This window comes from Lonchura striata, chromosome 3, assembly GCF_046129695.1.
Source record: "Lonchura striata isolate bLonStr1 chromosome 3, bLonStr1.mat, whole genome shotgun sequence".
In the NCBI taxonomy this organism is placed as follows: Eukaryota; Metazoa; Chordata; class Aves; order Passeriformes; family Estrildidae; genus Lonchura; species Lonchura striata.
In genome coordinates, this window is record NC_134605.1 from 54,947,523 (window position 1) to 54,974,220 (window position 26,698).

A 26,698-nucleotide genomic window follows, 5' to 3' on the forward strand; every position below is an offset into this window, starting at 1 on the left:
GAGGTTTATTTTCTGACTCTGCAATATATAGAATTCCAAAAGTGACAGTGGATTGGAGGATGAAATTGCCACCTCTCCAACCACACTGGTCAAACCAACAGTCTATCAATTGTCTCCTCCCACAAAGGAGAATGCAAAACAATCATTATTTACATGAACAGTGTGAGAAAATTCAGTAGAAATATGTAAACATTAGAAGGTATAGGAAACTTTTAGAAGAACTTTGGAACTTTTAAAAAAACAGGGCCACATGGTATAGTAGAGTGCATTAGGAAAAGCATTGCCATCAGTTTGAGAGGGGTGATTCTTTCCCTCTACTCAGCCCCACATCTTGAGCCTTCAAATGGACCCGTAATCTGAAATTCGCAGATCTTACACTTCTCTTATTGGTTTTCATGCCTGTTCATACAGGATCTCTTGTATGAACCCAGCCTCAGAAGGGATCTGCCCACACCTTAATATTACAATAGCTTTTGGTGGCACAAGATTTCTGATTTTCATAAGAAGGAACCTTATGGATCAGCCTGATTAAGTGCTGATTAGATTATGAAGATTAGTAATGAAATAGCATTTGTGCAAGAAAACCCCTGCTCTAATCTAGAGTGATTTGTGAAACATTTGTTCCCCTTCTTAATAGGATCCCTGTGTTATGGTCCTTCTCTAGAATGCATGAGGAAAACTTAATGACTAATTTGCTGTAAGGCAAATAAGTGAAATACATTTTTCTTAAACAAAGAGATGCTTGCAGGACATAAGAACTGAAGCATACAAAAAGTGAAGAATAAACTTAAGGGTATTGCAGACCTATTTTGTACAGACAGTAGCTATATCCAGGTTAATTTTTCCTTTTTTAAGATCATACAGAAAAGCTTGTTCTGTTAAAAAATAATTATTTATTTTTACCCACAGAGAAATGGGTACAGTAGCAACATGCCTGCAGGATGAAGCCCCACACTATTTTACTCTTTATCGTAAACCTGTAAAGCAGTACAGGCCAAATACTGCTTTATTATCCCTTTGGGACCTCCTTGAGTTCACAGGGACTGTAAGGGGTAAAGAGTAGGTTGTCTGACTTCATGTAATGTACTGTAGGGCAATGACCATTTATTTTGGATTCATGTTACTATTATAGATTTATTCAGACAAAGAAAGGACCTGTAGTGCCAGTGCTGTTGTATGAAAAAAAAAAAATTAAGCTATTAAAAGAGAAAATCATGAGATGATTTAAGAAATCAATACCACTCAGGGCAAAGGAGACAGCCTACCCAAACTGAGACAAGTCTGAGAGGGTTTATAGGGCAAACTCATTTCTGAAACAATTCCTTTCCCTTTAGTAGAACTACACTAGGTATAAATTTGACCTTTATGGGTTAACATGCTATAAAAGAAGGATCTTCCAAGTCTTGAAATAAAGTATTCTTCATTTTGGAACTGTTGCTTACACAGATCAGGAACTGGACATGTATTCTGATGACTGGCTCATCTAGGATGCATGCTACAAACTGTGCAAGCTAAGTCACTAGAAGTAATGACAGGGTTTTTGAAACTGATTTCCCTAAAATAAAACCCTATAGAAACACCTGAGTGTATTGTCTCAAAGGACATTGTTTCCTGATTACTTTTAAATCTATTGAGTACTTTCAAACAAATTTGACAAATAATGTGAAGAAGTGAGCCTATTTCTACAAATTTTGTGAAAATTGAAAGACTCCGTTACTGCCTTTATCTGTTGAAAGACCAGTAATCTGAGCTTTTATTAGAATAACAGACAATCTGATGAAGAAGAGATTTATTCATTATTTTTTTCACTTCTCATCTCTTCTCCTTTTTCACAAGGAAGGTCCCTACAAAAGCACTGACCTACTCTTAACTATGTGTGGGCATGTGTTCTGCTCTTAATTAAAAGTCACACATAACCTTGTGTTCATAACAACTGGGCATATATTCATGTTGATGTTCATCTCTGGTACGTTTTGCCACCTTGATCAATCATTGCCCAAATGAATGCATGGTTGAGATATGTGAGAATGGAAAATTTTATTTGTTGTTCAGTTATATGTATATCTTCCAGTCTGTAGAACATGTCACTAAGCATTATACAAACTCCTAATGTGTTTATAGGCTAAACAGGAAGAGAAATTGAGATGTTGAAGCAGGCAGAAAGCCAGTGATGAGAACCAAAACACAAATCCTGATCCCCAGTTTGAACTGTATCTTTTAGTTCTACAAGACACATTTTCTTAGCTCGAGTGTATTGCTCTTGAGAAACAGCTGATGTCAGAAGTATATCTGTAAAGAGACTATCTTTCCTTTCTTTTTCACCTCCCCTGCTGTTGAAATAATTTCCTGTCTTAGCTGGTTAACCTTTCTTACTCATTTATATTTTCATGTAATTTCTTATTATAGTTGCAAGTTAATCACAAATCTATTGAGAGATTTCTCTTTAATCTAGCAGCCTTCGTTTACTTTCTGTGTCATTTAAAACTGTTGTGCTATGGTTAAGAGTGTCCAATTACATTCACTGCAGGAGAAAAAAAACAAGTGATCAGCAGCCAACGATTTCAGCTGAAGATATCATCAAATGGGAAAACAAATTAGGTGCCTAAAAATAAAATTAAGGATTCACATGCCAGATTCATCAGATTCACTTGCACTCAGTAACAGAATGACTGGTCAGATAACTGTTAACCTTTGCTCCCCAAATAATAAAAAGAAAAAAAAAGGTGATCAGCTCTAAACCAGAAGACAGGCATCCTTGTAGAGTCTCAGTGAATTATATATTTCAGATAATTTGCTACTCCAGTTTCTTAAATCTCATTGTGCACTTGCTGTAGCATAACAAAACACCAGAGATTCCTCTGACTCAATAAATAGATTAATATACTAATACAAAAATTATTGATGCTCCCCACACATTCTTCTGTATAGTCTAGGGGAGAAACTGGTGAAAACAGGGATATAACACATGCTGGCTAGTAAGCTATACTCACATTTGTTTTCTTTATTTCTTCCTACTTCCATCTCTAATTTCCTTCCTTCCTTCCTTCCTTCCTTCCTTCCTTCCTTCCTTCCTTCCTTCCTTCCTTCCTTCCTTCCTTCCTTCCTTCCTTCCTTCCTTCCTTCCTTCCTTCCTTCCTTCCTTCCTTCCTTCCTTCCTTCCTTCCTTCCTTCCTTCCTTCCTTCCTCTCCTTCCCTCCTTCCTTCCTCCTTCCTCTTCCCTCCTCCCTCCCTCCCTCCCTTCCTTTCCTCCCTCCCTCCCTCCCTTTTCTCTTGCACTACCTCTCCTTATAGGGATCTACCAAATAATACTTTGAAATAAATCTGATTTCTTTCATCCAACAGTCCATATGTTGATCAGTGATCTGGAAGCTCCTCGGTTAGAAAAAAACCTATTTCCTGGGCAGTCATAGTTTCAAATGCAGACTTAGACACATAATGTTTACTGATGCTTTCCTACACTTCTAAAACACACAGAAAGTGGTAAACATCAGTTCCAATGCACACATTCTTGCTGCACCCTGGCATTGCCTTACATAAAGCATCTGTCTCAGAACCTTCCAATAACCACACCATAAATGATCTTTAGGCTCCTCTTTCGTGATGAGGCCAATGGATTATTAAAGAACTAGGCAATGAAAACAAGCAATTCTGCAGGTAGAGAGAAAAAAAATTTAAAGTCTCTGTCTAGTTATCCAAATAATCAAATTTCTCCTAGTAAAATCAGAAGAGATATCCTATTCAAAAGTTCTGGATAGAATGGGTTTTACAGAAGATCAGCTATGAATAGCTGAACTTCAGAAATCATGAATCTGTCAAACCCTCCAAAAGGCCAGCAACCACATACTTCTCAGGATAACTCCATGTTCTCCAGGTAAAACCAGGCAGAAATCTGAACCATGTTGTCAAATATCAGTCCTTATAACTTTGCACTTCAAATGTAAACATAACAATTTTTCAGGCACCAAATTGATTAAAATTGTAAACTACAATTCAGGGCTTGAAATTATGCACATAATAGAGCCTAAGCTCTGTTGCATTGCCCAGATACCATGGCATTTTCCAAAATCATAAAAAGTAAAGAAGCAAGCCCAGCAATATAATCAAGCCTTTAAAGTGAAAATCTGTCCTCAATTCAAAAGTAATAAAAGGTCAATTTCTTTCAGGTCTTTGTGGCTTAAAATTCTGCTGGACAGACAGAAGATAAATTGCTGGTCTGTGCACATATGTGCTTGTGTTTCTTTCTTTAACATGGCCATACCCCAGTTCTCAGTTTTCAGCACATAAATCAGTGTTTGCCAGCACTTATATGAAGGTGTAAATAAAGGGGGCTTGATGACTCACTGCACGATGGCAATGACTGTAGTATTTCACAGGCAGGACCGCAGCTGCTCCCCACCTACCCTTGAATTGGTTCAATATATCCTGTCTGGGTGGATGTTATTGACTTGGCTCATTTGTCTGTCCTAACAGGCTCTCCTTGGAGCAGGAAATGGGGGAACCAAGACCAGCCATTCTGAAATTGTCTTTTCAAGATTCTAAGGTAAGAGGTGCTCATTCATTGCAAGTCCCTCTAAGTTATCCATCAAGCAGTGTATGCGCCTCCCAGTTTCGTAGCTTGCCAGTGATCTGCACAGGAGCAGGAGGTAGCATGGGCAAGCCCTCTTCCATAAATGCAGTGAGGTGCTGAGGGCTGCAGAAAAGTGAATGGGACTGGGCAGATGGAGAAGAGGCTCCAGGAAGCATTTCCCAGTTGTGATACTTGGCTTTAGGGGACAGTGGCAACCCCTTGAACAATTGGTTTCCTGTACTTGTTCAGGTGCCTTGTGTACATATATATATATATATATTAAAAAAAAAAAAATATATATATATATATTTGTGCTCACACAAACACATATTGCAGCCTCCTGAACCCTTGTTAATAGTAAACAAATAGGAGATAAATTCAAATGTGCAAGAACCCTGACCATTTTCACACCATCTGATTTTATGAAGCAAAGACAATTTGTTTATCTATATTTTATAATCTCTCATTAGCAGAGAGTGAAGTAGGAGGAAGGTGAAATTACAGCCTTTTCAAGATAATGTATAGGATATTGTTGTGTAGAACTGTTTCTTACCTATTTCTGCACAGAAGAAAGCATGGCTCTGTATAAGGAAACTATGCTTGGTTACCCTAAATTGCTGGAACACTATATTTTGAGCATTTTGCTTCTCTCCTGAAGTAGGAGTTAAATCAGACTAATTTATGCCCAGTTATACTAATATATCCTGATAGTGAAGCATTCACTTCTGGCCCCAGATTAGTGTTTTCATTGCCCAGATCCTTGCTCCTTTGCAGTGTATGCTCATATGTACAATTAAGGTCTTTTTAACACTTGTGCATTTTTCAATACCTGGATATTCTTAACATTAAGATTGGCTCTTCATTGATCCCTACAAGCTGGAGCCAAAGAATTCATGATAAGACTCCTGTGACTCCTGCCTAGCCTAATAAATATGGGCTATGAGGCAATGCAATCTGCTGAAACACTGGAGCACATTTCAAACAGTCGTCATGGTGTAAATATTCCTAAGTAGAAGTCCATGGTAATCTAATACAATACTGTGATCTGCAATATGGTAATTACAACTGTGACTTGACTCATTAATTTTGGTAACAGTTGTTAAGCAGCTCATTAGGTGGGTATCGAACAGCAGACGTCAATCTGGGGAGCCTCTCAAAACCTTCCAATATTTTTCTTTTCACAGCAAGCAGCATAGAAAAGGAAGGAGAAGGCTGGACTTTGGGACTTCTGAGCTCTTAAATTCTGGGTGCTTTGTGATCTTGACAAATACTGTGCTTGCTTTGTGAGCCAGAATTAGGCAAATATATGGCAGTGTAACACATTTCATCTCCTGGGCTTGAAAAATTCCCCTTGGTTGCTCAAATCACATTTATTTCAGCACACCCTCCAGTTTCTACTGACAGAGGGGATAACAGGGTACATGCCTTTATGGGACTGCACAGAACTGGTCTGTGCTTTCATTTTCTCATTCCATATCACACTTAATGTTCCAAAAGAATAATTTTTGGTGCTTACTTGAATTAATTCAGCTAAAGTACATCAGCTGGAAATAAAGAAGCATTAGTTCTTCACATATGTGTATGCTGGTTATGGTGCACAAGATCCCAAAATGCACAAATGTGAAAATTAAGCTGCCAATGGCAAGCACATGAGGTATAAAATCTTGAACATACACTTTAATCTCCCTGATTCTGTATATTTCATCAATTTGCTGTTGGGCACTTAAAGAAATGGCGTAACAATGTCCCAGACTGACCAAAAATGGACAGTGCTGGCTAGATAGCCACTCTGCACAGAGATAATTAGATTTGACTTCAAGAATTTAGCTTTTCCTTGAGCAGATTACTCAAGAGAATTTGAATAGACTGTTATGAAGCTGACTGACTACAAATAGCAATGCCACTACAGATGCAAGTCAACATTCAGCTGCATTGTCCATGGATTTGCACATAGTTTAATCTTTGAGCTTAATGAAGCCTGAAAGTTGTCAAACTTGTCTTCTCCCTTCTACAAAACCTATCCAGCCAAGCACAAAAATGCCAAAATCACTATCAAGCTCTACAGGATAGAAGGAAAAGCGGAAGTTATTCAAAAGTTGTTAGCAAAATCTCCCATGTCCAACCCTGCAATTCTTTGTCAGGAATAGAGGCAGAAGCCCAGCATCTGAATAGTGTCTCCTGGCCAGTGTATCACAGGTGGTTTTCTCTTGATGCATTTCCCCTCCTATCTGCAGCCATGAGTGGTGTCAGTCTCCAGAAAACAAGAACCATCATGGTGTACTTTTGTTTCAGAGCAATGGTGTACCATAGCTGGGAGATAGTTTCTTGGTTGTAAAAGCTTAATCTTCTTTCTTATTATTAGTCTTCTTTCCTGTGATTGTAAAAGCTTATGCATTTCTTACTCCACATTATCAGCTCAAGAGATATCCTGACTCAGACATATAAACACTTACTTGCTCAGTAAATGATAATTTTCTGATATGTAGACCAATTAAACCAATGGTGCAATACAACTGCCTTTCAGGCATTTAAGTATTTTTATCCCCTGTGTGACTGAATAGATTGGATGGTGCTTTTCATCCTCTTTTTCCTTTCCTCTCCTTTAATCATCCCTATTTCATTCTTGATAAACAATGATACTGAATAACACCATAAAAGCCATACTACTAGGAGAGGCACTACTAGTGGCAGCATTTGAATGACAACCTCTGGTATGCTTCTGTCAGACTTGAGTTTAGCTTAGAGATGAGAGATGTAAGCTCCTTACTGTGAATCTGTCCAAGACGTGGTCCGCTGAATCTTTGCAAACTGGACTTGAAAGGATCCAGTGTCTCACAGAGTCAGCTGGAGAGTACAGCCACATAGGGTAGTTTTGATGATTTGGTAGTTTTTTATTTTTCCTGACATACTTTCTATTATTCAGCCAAATATGGAATAAGACTTTTAGAAACCTTTTCTCCCTCCTGCCCTTCTCCCTCTCCCCCACCACAAATACAATCTGGCTGCTGTTGAATGCCAGCCTTTCCCTTGGGTCACCTTCAGGCAGTAACATAATTTTTTGTCTCTATCTTGCTAAGTGTCTGTCTATTTTCAAGACTTACTGGCAAAATTCTCCTCCTCCACTCTTTAAATTTAATTCTGAAAAATAAATTTTAGTAGGATACTGGTTATATGAAATATACTGCAGGCCAGTTCCACCTCCCCTAATGTGAGCTATCAAAAATTGATTGCCTGTTCCAAGTTAGCTATCCAGGTTCCTTCCGTAGTCAGTGGAGAGACAAATTATTTAGCTCATCCTAAATAAGTATTAGAGGACAAACTTCAAGTTATATATGGACTGGATAATATTGTGAAGAATTCTATTCCTTCTTAATTGTATAACCAAGACCCCAGTACACCTCAAAGTCAGTTTGTATCTAAATTCTGACAGCCCATCTGGTTTCTCAGTGCACAAGCAATCTTGCATTGTGTGAAGGAAGTTTTATTTGATGCTGAGCTCAGCCAGTCTTTCTTATGTGGAATAAGCAATTTATTCTTTCTCTAGCTGGTATTTTTCATTCATCCCTTAAAAGAGAAACTGCTGGATTTTGTAAGTGCTCCAACAAACAGTTGTCTGAAGTCCTGTAGGAGTGACACCACAGTTCAAGTGATTGATCCTCAAAAGTGTTACTAACACTCACTTCCCTGTCTACCTCTTTCCACATCACTCACTGTCACATGTTTTTAGAGCAGAGTGCATTCACTCCTCCAGCTCTGTTGTGTGCCTTCTCTTTGCTGCATGAGCTGTTTGCCAGAGGTGGGAATTGAAAAGAAAAAGTTCTTTGCTAGATCTTTGCTTCTTATGGTTGCCTGGTCCCTGAGAAAAAAAAAAAAAAAAAAAAAAAGGCTGCACTAAATAGAAGTTTAGCTTTTGGGCAAACATAACACCCCAAAAATCTGCAAAAAGTTCCCCTGCTCAAAGAGTCAAACTATTTCAAGCCTGGGCAAACACAAAGGTGTTGACTCTTGTTTGCAGTTGCCATTCTGTCATGGTCTAGCACTGATGGCACTTTTGGTCCATGACTCGAGGCTGCTGGTTGGAGGGTGTGAGCCCTGCTGGGAACTGTTCAATGTCTCATAGCATGAGACAGAAAGGCAGAGACAGGGAAGAGGGAGAATGATGCAAGTCATTAGAAGTATTTGTTTTGCCTCAGATCTCTCATTTAATGTTTGTATTCCCCTCCAATGAGGCAGATAGCTGTGCAGTGAGTGAAGGAAGCTGCCTAAACACTTTTTACCTCTTTTACTGGAGTCAGTCCCCAAAAGTATCTTCTATAGAACTTTTTATTTTGGAATTTCATTTTCTTCCATTCTTTATTTCCTATGAAATCCTTCATGAGATACAGCACTTTTTCTCATCTTCAGATTTGGTTGCACCCCAGAGACAAATTTTCTAAAAAATATTTCTATCCTTCAGTAAGTTACTGGAGAAGTTATAAGAAAAAAAAAAAGGAATAAATTCTGCTTTGGGGAAGCAGATTTTGTCAGCTATTCCTTATTTTAAATAGTTCAAAAATACAGAAATTCTAATAAGCTTCTTCTTCATATAAAGAAAAATTGCCATACACTGTAAAGCAGTTGAATTAGTTCATAAACTGAGTATGATGTGTGTGGTTACTCAGTTACGACCCACTAGATACAATCAATAATTCTGCCTTATCATTGTACCATAACACTATTTCCTAGGCATAAAGGGCTTACAAAATCCACATCTATTATGAGCTACTGTCTCAGTTTTTCTATTGCAGTTCCTCACAATCTACTTTTTTTATGTGTGTCAAACCTCATCTGGGGGGGAAGAATAATTTAGAAGATCAGTAATGGGATGTGGAACATTTCACCTCCAGGTCACTTGTTTGACTCTAACCCTGAACCAGTAGTGATTGAAAATCATTGCCATGTGATTGGTTTCTTTTGCTGGCCTAATGGATATGAGCTGGTGGTCCTAGTCCACAGCATAAAGGACATGTCCACATCTAAAATCTTCCTTTGGAATGCAGTTAGCCTCTTTACACTCCCAGCAGAGAGAGGACCTGGGTGGAATGAGTGATAGTGAATGAATTGCCTTACCCCCACAACCTGCAGTAATCTTTTCATGTAAGTGGCATGTTCTGGTAGCATTATGGAGAAATTTTATTGCCTACCTGACACTCTGCTGAGAGATAGCAAACCAAGTCAGATCCTGTCCTGCGTTGTTTGAGTGCTTAACTTTACAAAGGAGGTACAATGCTTTAAGAGTGACTTCCAACCACGAAAAGTGACTACCAATCAAGAAAAAAATTCAGCAAAGATTTAAAGGGTCCTGAAAAACATTAGAAAATGTGTGGGAATAGTGAAGGCAGGTAGGGAAAAAAAAAGCAGAGATGATGATTATACAGAAAAAAAAAACCAACCAGAAACTATTACATTATAAGCCTAAAATTTGTAACTTGACTAATATACTACAAATTGTTATAGCCCTTTTAGGTTGACTTTGTAGTGATGAAGCTCAGCTTCTCTAACTGATGCAGTTTGCCTATAATCTTTCCCTTGGCTTCCCTTCTTTTCTTTTGGATTGATCTACACAGTTGCTTGCTAGACATTGTCTGTAACTCATTCTCTGTAGCCTGCAGAAGAGGTCTGTACTTACACCAGAGCGGAGAACTGTTATTTTTAGAAGGCACCATTTGGGATCTGTGGGGGCTTTATGGGAATGAACCATCTTCTCTACTGTTACCCAAGCTGGCTCAAGGGTCAGACGGGCACAACAATGCAAATAGCCCTGACTATGATGCTGGTGCCTCCTTTCCTCTGTCTCATTGGGTATGAGGCACCTCAAGTACAGAAGCTACAAAAGTGTATTTCTCAGCACTGCCTCAATTCATATCTGGTTCTCCTTTCACAGGTGTTTTTGTTTTCCCAAGACAGGAGATCAATCAGACAGTGCAAGGAATACTCTTATTATTTTATTCCACAAGACCAGACAAAACAAAATCAGATCTATGAAGCACAAGTAGAGCAGCAGAGGGCTTGTTGCTACTCTAACCATAAAGACCTGTCTTAATCACAGAGCTCTTCTTAATTCTTCCTCTGATCTGCTTAGGTAAAATCCTTTTTGACTTAGTATGAGTAGTGACAAATCTGAAAGCTAAAGTGTGGCTTCAAGATTTGGCCTTATATGATTTTGGGCATTTGTTTGTTTTGTAATGCAGGCCCTCACAGGACCTTTCAGGACAATTTCAGTACAAAGCAGTGTGCAATACCAATGCAGGAGGAAAAAACAATGAAAAACTAGGACTGTACTTCTGCCCTCCAGGAGCCAGTAAGAATAATGTCTCAGATTATAAGAAAGGGCTGTAGCAATATCACCAGTGCAAAGTACAAGTAACAATTTCTGGCTCCTTTATCACTGAGGTTTTTTCGGTTTTTGTTTTTTTTTTTTTTTTTTTTTTGCCAATTTAAGATCAAGATCTTAGAAAGAATTACATTCTGTCTTAGGAGAAACTGACAGAAACACATTTTCAATTACCAGCGGGTGACAACAGAACAACAATGTTGGTACTTTTTAAAACAAGGTTATTTCTTGGTTTACAGAGGTGACTATTTATAAATGACTGAACAAGATTCTCTTACAAATGATCTTATTTTTTAAAAAAGAAATGCCCTCATCTGGGGAATGGGGATATTCAATTTATATCATATACTCTGTTTTACAGGGCAAGGGGTCTTTGTGCACAGAATAAAGTTGCAGTAAAAATATTTTGAATTGATCAGTTCTTTTTAAAAAATCTAGCTGTGTGATGAGATCTCTTCTGCCAGCTCTTTACATGGATGCTGAATCCTGCCAGACTTCAGTGACCCCCATCTGGGTTCTGTCCTGTGTGAACAGAGTCCTAAAAGACAGTCTGGTATGGTCTGTAAATCATCACCTTTTTGAAGGTAGAACAATGCTTTACTGTGCAACCACAGGAATCAGCAGGGGCATAAACTCGCTTACAGATAACACACATTAGTGTGCTATCGTTATGGAGAATAAAGAAATTTTGCAGTTTTTCTATACACTGAAATGTATGCTTTCAGTGAGCTAAGCAGGGGGGGAGAAAGGTAATAGCTCTTGTTTCTATGCGATTATAATGAAAAAAGAAATGTTACTACACCATTCTTGCTTAAATATTTATCTTATTTGAGCTTTGTCAATATAAAAAACCTGAACTGTACAATAAGATGACCTGGAACCACCACCTTTCTGATGGCTAAGCACAGCTCAGCAGTGCTGGAAATGAATACATTACACAGATGCGGCAGTCAGAAAATGATCCAAGCAAAAGGCAGCCTGACTCCCACACAATGGGGCACTTTGTGAGGTTGTAAAACAGGTGATGTATAAATTACACCAGTATAACAGCCCTTGGTATGTAAAGGAGTCACATAAACATGGCAGGCAGTGTGGTACCTGGGAGCTGGAAGCTGGGTAGCAGTAAAGTAGCAAAGAGTCCATAACAGATGGATTCCAATTTGACATATGTTGATACAATCCTAAACCTGGCTGGCATCAATACTGAAGCTGTATCCATTTATGTTAGGATGATAGCCCTGAAAATTCTGGGCCTTTCTGGTACTGGTTTAATGAATTTTTACAAATCTGGAAGTGTCATGGTCATGCATGAAGTCCCAAAAGGAAGGGATGACAGCCCTGTTGAAATCTCTGGGCAGTAACAGAAGGCTGGAAGGAGTGATCTGATGCTGAAGTCTGCCATTGAACACCCAGCCTGGGAGATCAGGTGTGATGAAAGACTTGGTGTTGACGGAGGACTTTAAATACCCAAGCATCTTTTAGAAAGCTGGTATAGTGACAAACAGCCTGTCAAGCAGTTCCTACCCCACCTTCAAAGAACTTAACAGAAATTCATTGCAGAAAGGCAGCTTGTGTGAGAACAGTTGTGAAGTAACAAGAGGGCACAATTCTTAGGAATAAATAGGGAGAGAAAGAGGAATAAACCTAAAAGACTACAGAAGAAACATGACCTTGGCAAAAATAACCTAGAAAAAAAAGGGGTCTCCCTGGGGACAATCAGCTTGAGATGTGTAAAAGATATAATTCTGAAGAAGAATAAACAGTGCCTCATATTCTCTCTGAGTATATGGGAAATAAGTTTCAATTGCATAAAATTCAAAAATCTGAGAAGACAGTTAGACCCTCAAATGGATTGCTTAGGGTAGATGTGGGATTCCCTCTTGGGGTAGTTTCCATGGACAGGATAGACAAAGCATTATGAACTGTTCAAGTACAGCTGGTATTGCATGGGAGTCACAGAGTAGGGAAGGTTTTCCCATGATGAGGAAATTCAGTCTTCTTAGAAGAAAGGTGAAATTTGAGATTACTCAAGCACTAGCCTTCAAGGGAAAAAATGTTTTGACATTAAAGACTTCTAAAAATCTCCCAACTTCCTCATTGTTCAAGATTAAAATTTTACCTATATGAAATTATGCAAGCTTTATTTTTTCTTTCTTGTTCATTTAACTATTTGAAAAACTTCTAATTGCATTAAATATCTTTCCCACATAAGTAGTTTTTGCCTCAAAGCTTTTTTACAAACCTATCATATATTAGCCATTTTCCAAAGAGTGATTTTTCTTTTCTTTCTCTTTCTTATACAACAGATATGTTATAAATTAGTCTAGCACAACAAATTCTGTAGTTGAGCAGCTTGTAAATTGTCACTGGTCTTTCAGCAATGGGGGAACATTTTAAATTTTGTCAAGAAAAAGTGTTTTACCTCCACTGAATCTGAGAAATTTAAAGAAACTGAATTATAAATTTTTGCTAATAGGAATAACAATAACATTTAATATGTAAATGATATTATGCATTATAACTGGTCTGGACAGATTTTCCTCTAAAGCCCCTGGTTTGGACAAAACAAACCTTGCAATTATCTGAAACTGGAAGAATGCTAAATAAAATAAATAACACCAAAATTTCCCTTCTTTATGAACTATAAAGTCAAATCACATAAAGGCTAAAAGATGAAGTTTGCTCTGTGGCCTTTCCAGGATTCATTCTATTGCTAAACTGTGCTTTCTGACCAGAAAAACACTTCCCAAATCTCATAAAATAGAAATTCCATCAGTGGAAGAAAATCTCAATTAAAATCCATTACCTTAATACTGTCACTAGACAAATCTGCGCCAGTCATATTTTTTTTTTCCCCAGCAAGATCTATTCCAAAAGGGCTGAGATGTTTCAATTTTTCTCTGAATTTAAAATTTTCACTTCAGTTTATTTGTATACCTCCTTCGCACAGCCTTTATGCTTGCTGTTGAGCTTGAGAGGACACAAAACATTTTTCCTGGCACTAGCAATAGTCCTGGGATCCCTCTTTAAAGCCAAAATTATATATTCACAGTAGGAGGACTGGTTTAGATAATCACAGATCCAGAGGCCTGGACTACTACTTAGGCTAGAAATACCAGAAGATTAGTTTTTTCCAGTGCTGTTTCCCTAATCTTGTTTCTGGACTATGATAGAAAAAGGCACATGAGAAGTACTTTACAGAAAGGCAGAAGAGTCTAGGGGAGAGAATGAACTCTCTGCATATTTTAGAAAAGACTTTATTTTAGACTTAGTTTTATACAATAGTGAAAAATTATGTCTGTATAAAGTTAGTTGCCTCTTTTTCAAAATGTTGAAAGCAACACAAAATTTATTGCCAGTAACTTGTAGGTATTGCCCTGTGGCTAAGTATCTCCCATTATACTTATTCAATACTATATAGTAGCTATGCATGTGTTTATGGCATATTTTTTTGTGATTCACCTTGCAAGGATGACTTGTGGTGTTTTTGGTGCTGTGTTGCCTGTGTTTTGTTTCCCTTTTTTTTTTTTTTTTGGCAGGGGTGGGTGGGGTAAGAAAGTAGGAAAGGGCTTGTTTCTGTGGAGAAAGCAGACCAAACCAGAATTGCCATATTGGCTAAATTTCAATTAGAAGACACAGTACATTATTTACATGTTGTGGTGGGTTGACCTTGGTCATCTGCCAAACACCCTCTCAGCCACTTTCCTGCTCTGTCTCATCAAGAAGATGGAAGAGAAAATTATGGAAAGTCTCCTGGCTTGAGATAAAGACGGGTAATTTATCAATTACCATCACAGGCAAAATGGAATTGACTTACAGAAAGTGTCCATTGGGTGTAGGTGGCCAAGTGTTGCTGGTGGGGACCTGCATCCAGCACAGTGTAACCCTCAAGACCCTCCCCATGCTCCCTCTGCCTTCCCACTTCCAACACCTGGCTGGCCTCATCCAACACACATGCACTGACAAAGTGTGCCCTAGCAGGGACACTGAAGTGTCTTTACACTGCAGGTTAATTTTAGCCCAAATTAAGTTTTATGGGCTTGTTTTTTGAGTTCACAGCCAAGGAGTGACAAAGCCACCTTTGGTCAGCATGATGCCATGTTATTTAACTCACTCTATTGGAGTGTCTGAGGTTTTCTTCCTATTTTTAAAAATATTTAATCTTCCACTGAAATATGCATGAAAATACAATTATGAGATGTCAGAAATAAGCAATGACAAAATATCAGTTAATACAAACAACATAGGGCAGGCATAGAAGACGGGAAATACAGAAGAATGACCAGGTTGGCAGGTTGCATGTGACCATGAAAAATTGAAATATGCCATTTAAGTGAAATTAAAACTTCTTCTCATGTTGTTTCTTTAGACATCACTTCATGTGATTTCTTTCAGCAGCTCAACTGGTTTAAACATCTACTTCAAACTTGCTGTAACTCCAAACCTGCAGTCTGAAGTTTCCACCAGTGCAATGTAGCCACTAAATCAGACCTTATTTTCTCCAGATGTTGAGCATCTGTCATTCTTAATTAAAGGAACAGGAGTTAGCACTGTGGAAAATCATGTGCTTTTAAAGGTGACTTGCAGTGGGATGGAAAAGTGGAATTTTCCCCTCTCTTCTTCTTCATGATGTGCAAGAAAAGCTAGAAAACTTTCTCCTTTTGAGGCTCAGTTTATTTTATTTAAGTGATGTGCTTAGAAATATCAGGAATATAAAATCAGGTATTTCCTGGTTTTGGTAGGGGACCCTTTGGATGCTTCATCTCCACATATTATTTATTTGTCCTGAGGTATGGCTGAGCAGGGATCAGTGCTGCACTGTGTATATGTGATTTGTGCAGCATCTGGCACAATCTTTATTTGCTCTTAAAAGCTCTGTGGGTTTTAAATCTTGAACAAAGGAGGGTTTTCTCACAAGGTTTTTTAGGTAGAGCTCTTGAATAAGTGTGTTTGATTTAAGAAAAGGAAACAAAATTCCTTCTCCATTTCATCAGTGTGGGAAGAAAATATTTTAGCTTGGCCTTACATGGTTAACCTGGGAAACATTCAGTATATCATTGTTTATGATTAAAATATGTTTTGTATAAATGTTTTCAGAATTGTGAGCATAACAGACCTTCAAATATTTGGTTTACATTAGTGAACTTTAAATAGAAGGTGGTAGTCAAAAATGGAAAAGAAACTTTATTCTTCTTCAGCCTCAATAAAACTAAATACTTTGGACAATATATTTAGGTCAGAATATTTCAATTAACCAATTCCCATTAGTTTTTAAGTTTGGGTTTTTATTTTTGTGGTTTTGGTTTTGTGTTTTTTTTTTTTTTTTTTTTTTTTTTTTTGTGGTTTTATTTATTTGTTTGTTTGTTTTGGTGGGTTTTTGTTTTGTTTTGTTTGTTTGCTTTTGCTGCCATAACAAGCAAGATTCTTCTCCTGGTTTTAAAGTTTTTCTAGAAAGCCAAACAAACTAAACCAAAATGAACTTCTGCAAAAAATATCAATTACAACTCTGAATTCTAGAAATAAATAATGAAGGTCCAAAACAAAACATGTGAATTGAAAAATTTGCAAATATTCAGGGACCTTTATGAGATTTGTAAGAAAGGAGCAAAATCAGAAATATATTGATTCTGTTTTCATTTGTAGTGTATCTCTGAAAGAAATTTAACTGAAATGTTTAAGTAGTAATCTGTCCTTTGGAGCTTCCTGTGTTTTCCCTTCCACTCTCATGGTACTTCTGGCTACTCTGAAAGACTTAATTGTGCAGAGACAAGCTATCTTTTTCAGCTGAGTCAGAGGCACTCATAAAATCTGAGCAGTTCAAATCAGATGGGGAAAATGTAAACAGGCTCAATCACGCATGAAATCTTTCTCACAGTGTGCAAATGTAGAATATAATTTGAGAGTTTCAGAAGTGCAAAAACTTGTATTGTTTGCATGGTGAGATCAAGGTTAATAAAGGAGGTGCTGAAGCAGAAATCTGGCTTCCACAGACACGAGGAGCAGAGCATGAAGGTTTTTTTACTGAACAAGGATTAATCAAGCATCTTTGACAGTTTAAAAAGACACTTCATGCAAGGAAGTGTTAGTATCTTTTCATCTGTAAGGAAAAGATGATCCACAAAATCACTAAGGCAACTTCCCTGGCCCTGTATGCTCAGCTGCTCTTGATTTCATATGAAAACAAAAGCATGGAAGACAGAACTGACTTTTGTAGATAGATATATGGGCTTTTGTTTTACTTTTACTCAGGTTTAAGAATGGAGTGGAAGGATATGCTAGATTATTTTGTACTATGATATTTTAAACCGTAGCCAGAATCTTTAAACAGATTAGTGCAGAACAGAGTTCATTTTCCAAACTTGGTATTTTATCTTACAGACTGGAAGTGTTTGTTAAACTGAATTATTTCACTTTTCTTCTTGCTTTGGACCACATGTAATTGTAATGAGAATGAATCCTGGTAACTGTTGCATTAGAATGATGTGGTGAAATTCCAAAACCCAAGGGTTTTTTTGTATATAGCTAATATGCTTCCTGCTAACACTGTCAATACTTACCCTTCATTCCTGTAAGCATATGTTCTGTAGTTTCTTTTTGATCAACATTTGAGTTGGAAATTATCTACCTATATTGTCAGGGCTCTTTAGACATTGTGAGAGGATATAAAGACCTCTTTATCTCTTGCTTCTCCTTAATTTGTTTGGGATCCTTTTATCTTAAAGATGTAGTAAAAATGCCTATTTTGTTAAAATAGCTCAGTCTCTATTTTTGTATAACCTATGTTTAAAGAACATTACAGTTTTCACATATCCTTTATATCCTTTACTTTAAAAAACAAGCAGGCAGGAAAATATTGAGTTGTGGCATTCAGCCTAGTTAGGTGTGACTAAACCTCAAACTAATAATGAGTTTTAACATGTTGTGTGTAATTTACAGAAAATAAAATTAAACTCTGATGGATCTTCTTCACACTGAGGCTAAAAACAACCAAAAAAACCACTGAAAACAAAACCACAGCTTTACTGAGAAAAAAATAGTGTGAGCTGAAAACTACAGCTTTTTTGATTTTCAAGATAAAAAGTAGATCTGAATAGTGAAATTGGCTCTTCCGAGACCCCCTCTTTGTACAAAAGGGAGACATATTAGAGAGACTTTAAGGATTTCACATTCACACTGTTGTGAAGCAGCTGGTTCAAGGTATACCACAGTGAAGCACATTGATCATTAGAGAAATGCAGATTAGAGAAGTGTACAGATTTTCAAAGAAACTATGAAAATGAAAACATTCTTCTACATTCAAAAGCCTAAAACCTCCAAACTCTGTGGGTATTGAGGCAAGAAATACCACACAGCAAGTGCTAGGAGACGGTGTGACCAAGGGAATGATGTTAAGGGTGCTGTAGGATTGGATCCCTTGATTGCACACTTTTCTGGCAAGCTGTCTTTCAGTCTGCAATCAGGAACTTCCTCTTGGATTGCTGGAAGTAACACTCTTTCCTATTTTTAACCTTGTTTATTTTTGACAAATTAATTCAATATGCCTGACAAATTGTCATTCTTCCTAATTTCTCTTGAGTTAACATAAGACAGTGTTTTAGACAAAGGCTTTTACTTTTTAAGGTCCAGGCATACTTGGGGGCCTGCTAGAAGGGATTTGAGATCTGGTGATGTCAGCTGTCAGGATGCAGGGGACAAACGTGCCCTCTCAGGAGTTCCCTGTGTCCTTAGAAAGGAGGCCTGAAGTCATGGGAGAACCTGTGGCTTCAGAAGCAACATATTCCTGTACAGATGGTGTACTTAAACAGGAACACTTAAAAATAATGGTGACAGCTTGAATTTTCCTTCATCTCTTGTGCCTTTTGGCAAGTCATTGAAATTGTAAAGGTGATCATTATTTAAGGATGTGTGCTCCCCTTAAGCACGCAGGTTTTCTTGCACAGAGCTCACTGAAAGGCAGGATGTTTTGGTTTCTTCCAGAAGCTGTGAAGTTATAGTCATTTATGGAAAAAAAACCATAGAACTGGTATCATTTTCTTCAGTGAAGACGATCCAGGAAGTTAATCAGAGATAAGTCTTTTGTATTATTGACAAAGCAGAACTGTTCTTGTTAGTCCATTCTAGGCCAACTGGCTCTGACTTGGTGTCTCCAGTACATTGCAGCTTTCCAGAGGACAGGAAAGCTTCTTTGCAGTGGGCAACACATGAAATGAGCCAGTGGGGGTGAAAGTTTCATCCCAACTCCCTGATTAGATATTGGTGGACTTAATTGAGTGTGGAGCTTTAATACAGCTCACACTGGTAGAAGACTATTTTTGCATGAGCTGCATCCTACAAAATCTTGATGTGAATTTTGCTTCAGGAATTGCACTGCATTTTCAGCTAATCATGTAATGTTTCTTGAGAATACTTCTTTTCTCATAGTTTTCTAAACCTACAGGGGACTTGAACAAAAAGCCTTTAATCACTAGCTTTGTCTATATAGTTTAAAGGAACCTGTAATAGACAGTTTGAAACCATATTATGCAATGTTGTATAAATCAGTGCTGGACACACTTATGAAATTTTAATCTAAAACCAATATTTGCTTAAACAGACCTCATGCTGATATCTTTTTAAGTACTCCTCTGTGCAGCTCTTCTAATACTTAAAAGACAGGGTGAAAAATTCATTTGATTTTGAACAAAGTATCGTAAGAATACACCTTTTGTACAAGGACATAAACAGCTAAATCAGAGAAATAAGTAACTGAGCTATTCTACATAGATGAATGTAATCAGTTGATATCATTAAAAGTCAAGTTAAAGTATTGGAAAGAGAGATACAGCACAATTTCATGTCAAGAAGTGGTTGCATAAACTGTCCATTAACTGTCTATAGGAATGCATTAACATTTTTCAGTTTAACCTGCATAACCTTTATATCAAGCCAGAAACAGTTAATTTCCACTTCTCTGCCCTTTTTTATTAAAAAGACAAATGAACATGAACACAGAATACTCTAGTAATTTTACATATATTAAAAAGGTGCCTTTTTCTCAATGAATGTAGAAATCCTGATCTTGGTACCTATTATTTGTGTACCTCTATAGTTTTATCCACATCAGGGCAGCTTCTTGTGAGCCTTCACTTAATCATGTAGAAAATTAGGAGTAATTTTTATTCCTTTTGAAGACCACAACCTTGAGTGTGGTAAAGGAAATCATTGTCCTTTAGTTTTTTGTTAAGAACACAGGTTATATCCATTCTTCTTGATGACAGCATCCAAGGCCAAAGACAGAAGTAAAATCATACAAATGTGTCTGTCTTATTTACAGTAGTGTCATGGTTTGACACTGGCACAATGCCAGTGCCCTCATGAAAATGTAATCTCTCCATTGAATGCTGTGAAGTGGAATCGAGAACAGTGAAAAGCATGCCCAAGCTTAATAACAGGAAAAAAAACTTTATTAAGCTACTACTACAAAAGGAAAAAAAAGAAAGGAGAAAATGAAAAAAAAGCACACAAAGATCAAAATGAAAACCTTGCAAAGCATTCCTCCTCCCACCATCCAACTCTAACAAACCACAGTGAGACACAATCTGGACCCCAGTCAGGTTTCCACCCTCCAGACAATCGATACTCAGCCCATTGAGGGAGACAGGAGTCTCTCCTGTGCCACAGACCCCCAAAGAAACACATCTGCCACATCCTGTGCTTCCATGTCACACATGGCACTGCCTGGAGAAAAAGTTTGTCATGGTGACCCTCTCCTTTCTATGCAGTGTTCTCTGAGGCGTGTCCACCTTCAATTGGTCAATATCCAAATTGACCTCTTCCTTCCGGAAAAATTCTTTTTCCATGTCAAACCATGACAAGTAGGAATATAACTTTTTTTTATTTTTATTTTTTATTTTTTTTATATTTTTATTTTTTGGTGAGAATATTCTCCCTTTGACCAGGGGAAGCCTGAAAGATTTTTTCCATTTCTTGTCCTTTACAATTATTTTATGGATGGCTCCTAGCTACCTTTACTTGCTCCTAATGGAACTCTCCTTGATAAAACATGTCAAAGATCAGTATTGAAATTCAAACCTAAACAGTTGAAAATAATCAGGGTATATTGACTTGTGACAGGTGCTTTCCCAGCACTGCTCTCACAGCAGACTCCTGCTCTTACCTCATCTTGCCAGTGATGACTTACCCTTCTTGCCCATTTGTTCCTCCCCTGGGTGCTGGATTCGATGGAAATTTAAAAAATAAGTCTTCATTAGCAATTCTGCAAGAGCCTTTGATCAGATGGCTCATTTAGGGGAAGAAAGGAAGAGTGGAAGGAGAAGGCCACATAGTTATTTCTGCTTGTTACTGCTGGCTGTTCTCTCCAGCCTTCCTGTTTCCGATGCTGACATGTTAAAAAACTCTGGAGATGTCAGAGTTTTTAAAATGAATACACAGTTTCATTTCTCATGTGTGCCTTGATTATTTAGAGAGGAACAAACACCACACTTCAATCTCTATCTAATTTTTGCTGGATGCAGTGTGCATGCATTCCCCCTTATCAGAAAGTCTGAATGACTGACAGTTGTTAGTTCCTTTTATGCAAATATCTACTCAATTACAATTTTATGGGAATGTGCGCATGAGCATTGGTAGAGAGACCACCTCTGACAGAGGCAATGATTCCCTCACCCACCATCTCAGTGTCTCCTGTGTGTGGTTTGGTTTAGCAATAGCTGCCTACCTGAAAGAGATTTCAGTTTTTCTTATTTCTGAGGTGAAATATGCACTTTGATCTAAATATTTTCTTACTGAAAAAGGGCCAGAGTGAGTAAAGGAAGTGAGAAAGCTCTGGTTTCTGCCACTGGAGGTTCACAGCAAGAGACCTCACACAACCATCCTATAAAACTTTTCCCAGAGGATCTGTTTGCTAACAGCTGCTAGGAGTGGAGTGTGGAGGGCACTGAACCCCTCTCAAGCTGCCCCGCAAGGGCTCAAGCACTGCATTTGCCAGAGATCTGTGCTAGATTACCATTACAGCCTATGCAGTTGTCTGACAGCCACTGTTGCTTATTTTCTCTCCTCTCCTCTCCTCTCCTCTCCTCTCCTCTCCTCTCCTCTCCTCTCCTCTCCTCTCCTCTCCTCTCCTCTCCTCTCCTCTCCTCTCCTCTCCTCTCCTCTCCTCTCCTCTCCTCTCCTCTCCTCTCCTCTCCTCTCCTCTCCTCTCCTCTCCTCTCCTCTCCTCTCCTCTCCTCTCCTCTCCTCTCCTCTCCTCTCCTCTCCTCTCCTCTCCTCTCCTCTCCTCTCCTCTCCTCTCCTCTCCTCTCCTCTCCTCTCCTCTCCTCTCCTCTCCTCTCCTCTCCTCTCCTCTCCTCTCCTCTCCTCTCCTCTCCTCTCCTCTCCTCTCCTCTCCTCTCCTCTCCTCTCCTCTCCTCTCCTCTCCTCTCCTCTCCTCTCCTCTCCTCTCCTCTCCTCTCCTCTCCTCTCCTCTCCTCTCCTCTCCTCTCCTCTCCTCTCCTCTCCTCCCAATTTTACAACAGCAAATAGTGTGATCTTACTTCTATTTTACTGTCTCCAATTCAAAAATCTGTCTGCTTTTTGACAAGTCAGGTTTTGTATGCAGACCAACATGGCTAGAGATTTTAGCTAGCTAACAAAGCATAAAAGAGACAAGGCTCATATATTCTTACAATTCCTACACTGCTCATATAAAATACAAATTTCAGACATGACAGATTAACTTCATCCTATTACATCAACTGAGGATGTAGAAAAGCTTTGCCACTGGCCACATGACTTGTATGTTTGACCCTTCCTCCAATTCAGCAACCCTGTTTTCCATTTGGATAGTCTCTGCCCTGCAGAGCATACAGTTTACTACATCATTGTGCTGTTTAGTCACAAATATTACCATCTCAAAGTTTATAATAACCTCCAGTGACTTTGCATTGGAGGGAGGAGCTTATCTTAGAGCATCTTAGAAATTACTGCAGATGCAGCAGCCCAGCAGCCTTTACCTTTCCAGGAAGGCAGGAAGTGGGAGAGGTGCCTCAGCATCAAAATCTGTGACTTACCCCAGGGTTAATGCTTCTCCTGTTTGGAGTCCTCTGCAGTTTCATGCTTCACCATTTCATAGGAGATGAAGTGAGAAATGCAGACATCCCGAAGACAAAAAAGTCTGTAGGGGTCTTCCAGGAGGAGAGGCATGAGAAAAGGCTTCTGAGTTGAACATGGAAGGTAAGGCTGGACCTACCAGAAAAATGAAAATACTAGATACAACACTACAGTGCAATTTCATTTTGCATTTGGGTAAATGAAAATCTGAAGATATACAAATACAGACAAGCCTACCCTAAATGCTAAATTAAGTAAATATTATGTATAAATACATGACTATACATTTGTATTTAGCTATGTGAAAATAAATTGTATTATTACTGTTACGTACTGTGTCTCCAAAGATCCTCCTTCTTTCCTTCATTTGCTATATAAACACCCACAAAATGTTTTTAACTGAATGTTTTAATACTATTTTGAATGCTAAAATTGTAGCTAGGAAAAATAAGAGGGCCTTGGTACTGGCTTTTTAACACCATAACACTGGAATACTACAATGTGTGAATTTTTTTTCCCAGATGACTCAAGCTTCCTCAAAGCAGAGCTTTCTGCTGCTTTTCTCAAGTTATACTTTAAATGACCCATAAGCAGAGTGAGACTGGATGAACATCTCTTTCTTCCACAGCCCTGTGAATTTTTAATGCCTGGCATTAAGGTGAAAATCATAATTTCTCTCTGCCTGCTGGGCGATGGGCCATCAATTAAATTCTCTTTTGTCCATATGTAAAATAGCTAATGGTTGCAGCTTCTTTCCATAATAGAGCCATTAGTGGTAATCTGCCCCTCTCTGCCAACTGATTTACTCAGATGGGTATAGATGAATTGGCAGTAATGTGCTGTATAAACCTGGCTCTGTAGATATCCTGAAAGCACCAAAGGTCTCTCAATTTGATACTTTGCCGTACTGTATGGCTGTTTCATATGTAACATAATCATATGCTGGTGTGATTGTAGTTGAATATTTTGAATGTGGTTGTATATTCCAAGATTTTAGATTACAAAAAAATGATTCATGATCTGACATAAAGTACATATGAAATATCTTCAATTTGGTAATGTGAATCTGATTCACATTGATTATATTCAGAGCTGGTGTTCAAAGCTCTAAATTTTCTTGGCTGTTTGATAGCTTACAAATACAGTGGTAACTGTTAGGGAATTTGAAACCCTTTGAATATATGCATATTTGACTGTGGAACAATTAATATTTTAGATTTTATTTAAAAGTTTTCCTCTCTAAAGAATTCTAGCTTTTTCTTGGGAGGTGGGGAACACTGCAGGGGGGACATTTTGTTCCATGGTAATGGTAAAGGAAGAAAGGAAAGAAAAGTAGAGACATCTTGTGAACAGTGATAAATGTTTCAATCATGCACGTACCCACATCAGTGTGCAGTGGCTGAATAATCAGTAAGATAAACCATCATTTTCTTTGTATTTGCTGTTTGACAAGTTTAACAAGCTAAGTAACTTATTCAGTAAAAAATGGCAATGATCCAGGAGAATGTGTTTTTATTTCTTATTTTCCCTGGGTTGAAAGCCAATAATGTATGTGCAGCTGTTACGAGATTTATCATTACTTGAACATATAGGAAGACTATAGCTATATGGAAAATCTCTGCAATGGTTAGGAAAACTGGAGAGAGCATTTATAAGTGAAGTTGCCAAAAGAATCATAGAATCATATTGCAGAATCATAGAATGGCTTGGTTTGGAAAAGTTTGTAAAGATCATCTAGTTACAATTCCTGTGACATAAGCAGGGACACCTTCCCCTCGCCCAGGTTGCTCAGAACCCTATCCAATCTGGTCTTGAAGACTTTCAGGGTTGGACCCCCCACAGTTTCTCTGGACAACCTGTTCTAGGGCTTAACCATCCTCTCAGTAAAGTATTCCTTCCTAATATCTGATCTAAACCTACTCAATTTGAAGCTATACCCATTTGTTCTGTCACTACATGCTATTGTAAAAGGTTTCTGCCTATCTTGTGGGCTTCCTTCAGGTACTGACAGGTCACCCTAAACACTTTCTTTCTCGAGGCTGAACCCCAGTTCTCTCAGCCTTCCCATAGGAGTTCCATCCCTTTAAGCATCTCAGCATCCCTCCTCTGTATTCTGTCAAGTGGGCCCATGCCCTTCTTATGCTGGGGATTCCAGAGTTGAATGCAGTACTTTAGATGGGGTCTCACAAGACTGGAAAAGAAGGGACCTGCTGCCCATGCTTCTTTTGGTGCAACACAGGATACAGTTGGTTTTCAGGAATGAAAATGCATGTGGCTGCCTCATATCCAGCCTCTCGTCCACCAGCACCATCCCCACCCTGTTTTGATGTCAGGGGTTGCCCTAACCAGGTGCAGCACCTTGCACTTGGTCTTGTTAAACCTCTTGAGATTCCCATTTCTCCAGCTTGTTCCAGTCCCCCTGCATGGCATCCTATCCTTCAGTTGTGTTTGCCACACTGAATTTGGCATCATCTGCAAATTTGCTGAGGGTGCACTTGATCCCTTCATCTCTATTACTAATGAAGATATTAAATAATACTGGTCTCAATATGGACCTCTGAGGACATAATTTCATTTATGTCCATTGGGAATCTGGACCATTGACCACTATTCACTGGGTGTGATCCTCCAACCTGCTTCTTATCCATCTAACAGCCCCATTGAATCTCTCTCCCTCCAATTTAGAGAGAAAGATGTTGGGGGGAAGACTGTGTCAGAAGCTTTACAGAAATCCAGATAAATGGCATCTGTAGTCCTTCCCTTGTCCACTGATGCAGTTACTTTTAAAAAGGACTTTAAAAAGAGGAGATACCTTTCCTGAACCACTAAACTGTTCAATAATTAAAATATATGATCTGTGAAGAGAGCACTTCTGGCCTGAAAGTAATTCACCTAAAGACTAGTGTTTATTCCAGGATATAAATGAAATATTTAAAGCTGTTTCCATTTCCAATAATATGAGGGGGGAATTTGAAAAAATAGGCAGCAGTGATACTGGAGAGATGTTTCAAAAGCTATTGTCAGAAGTCCCACTCTACTCTCATTTAAGTCTAAAGCAGAATCCCAAGGAGCTGATACCAAAATGAAGTTAGACCAATACTGAATGCTCTTGAAATTTCCATAGTCCCGTATGTTTGTGTGCAAACATTTACATTAATATTATGCATGTATACATTGCAATTAATGTATCTGTGTCCAATAAACAGATACATGCTTTCTTGCTCTCTGCTTGCTTTTCTTGTCTGGCACACTCTCTGCAGATTGTTTCCAATTTGGGTCATTTCTGTCCTCCTGCCAGTTTTCCAGTCCAGTGTGATCCAAATTAAATAATCTTCTATTGTGCCTTTCCTGATGAATGTCAGATTAATCTTAGCAGAATGTGGGACTTTGCCTGACAACATGATTACTGCAATATTTAAACAACCCTTAGGGCCTTAATTCACTAACAATTTATGGTTGTCCCTATATGTGAGTGCTGTTTCTGCATTCTGAATGCCCAGGTGCACCCTGCTGTGAACTGCATTGTCAACTGGAGCTTGGTGACATGCACTCACTCTGTTTTGCTGCACGAGTCCTTTAGATAGAATCTGAGAAGGGCTTTAAAGCGCTCTCTCTCCCTGCTCCCCAGTCCCCAAAAAGAAATCTCATCTGAAAGAAAAAGACAAAAATGC

General features: G+C 38.4%; 1 long non-coding RNA gene across 1 annotated transcript; it reads left to right on the top strand.

The window, feature by feature from the left end:
* Positions 1-4,345: 4,345 nt before the first annotated feature.
* On the top strand, positions 4,346-26,698 carry LOC144246003 (uncharacterized). Its single transcript, XR_013339601.1, has 3 exons — positions 4,346-4,373; positions 4,471-4,540; positions 26,656-26,698. It is a non-coding gene; the product is annotated as an uncharacterized LOC144246003 (long non-coding RNA).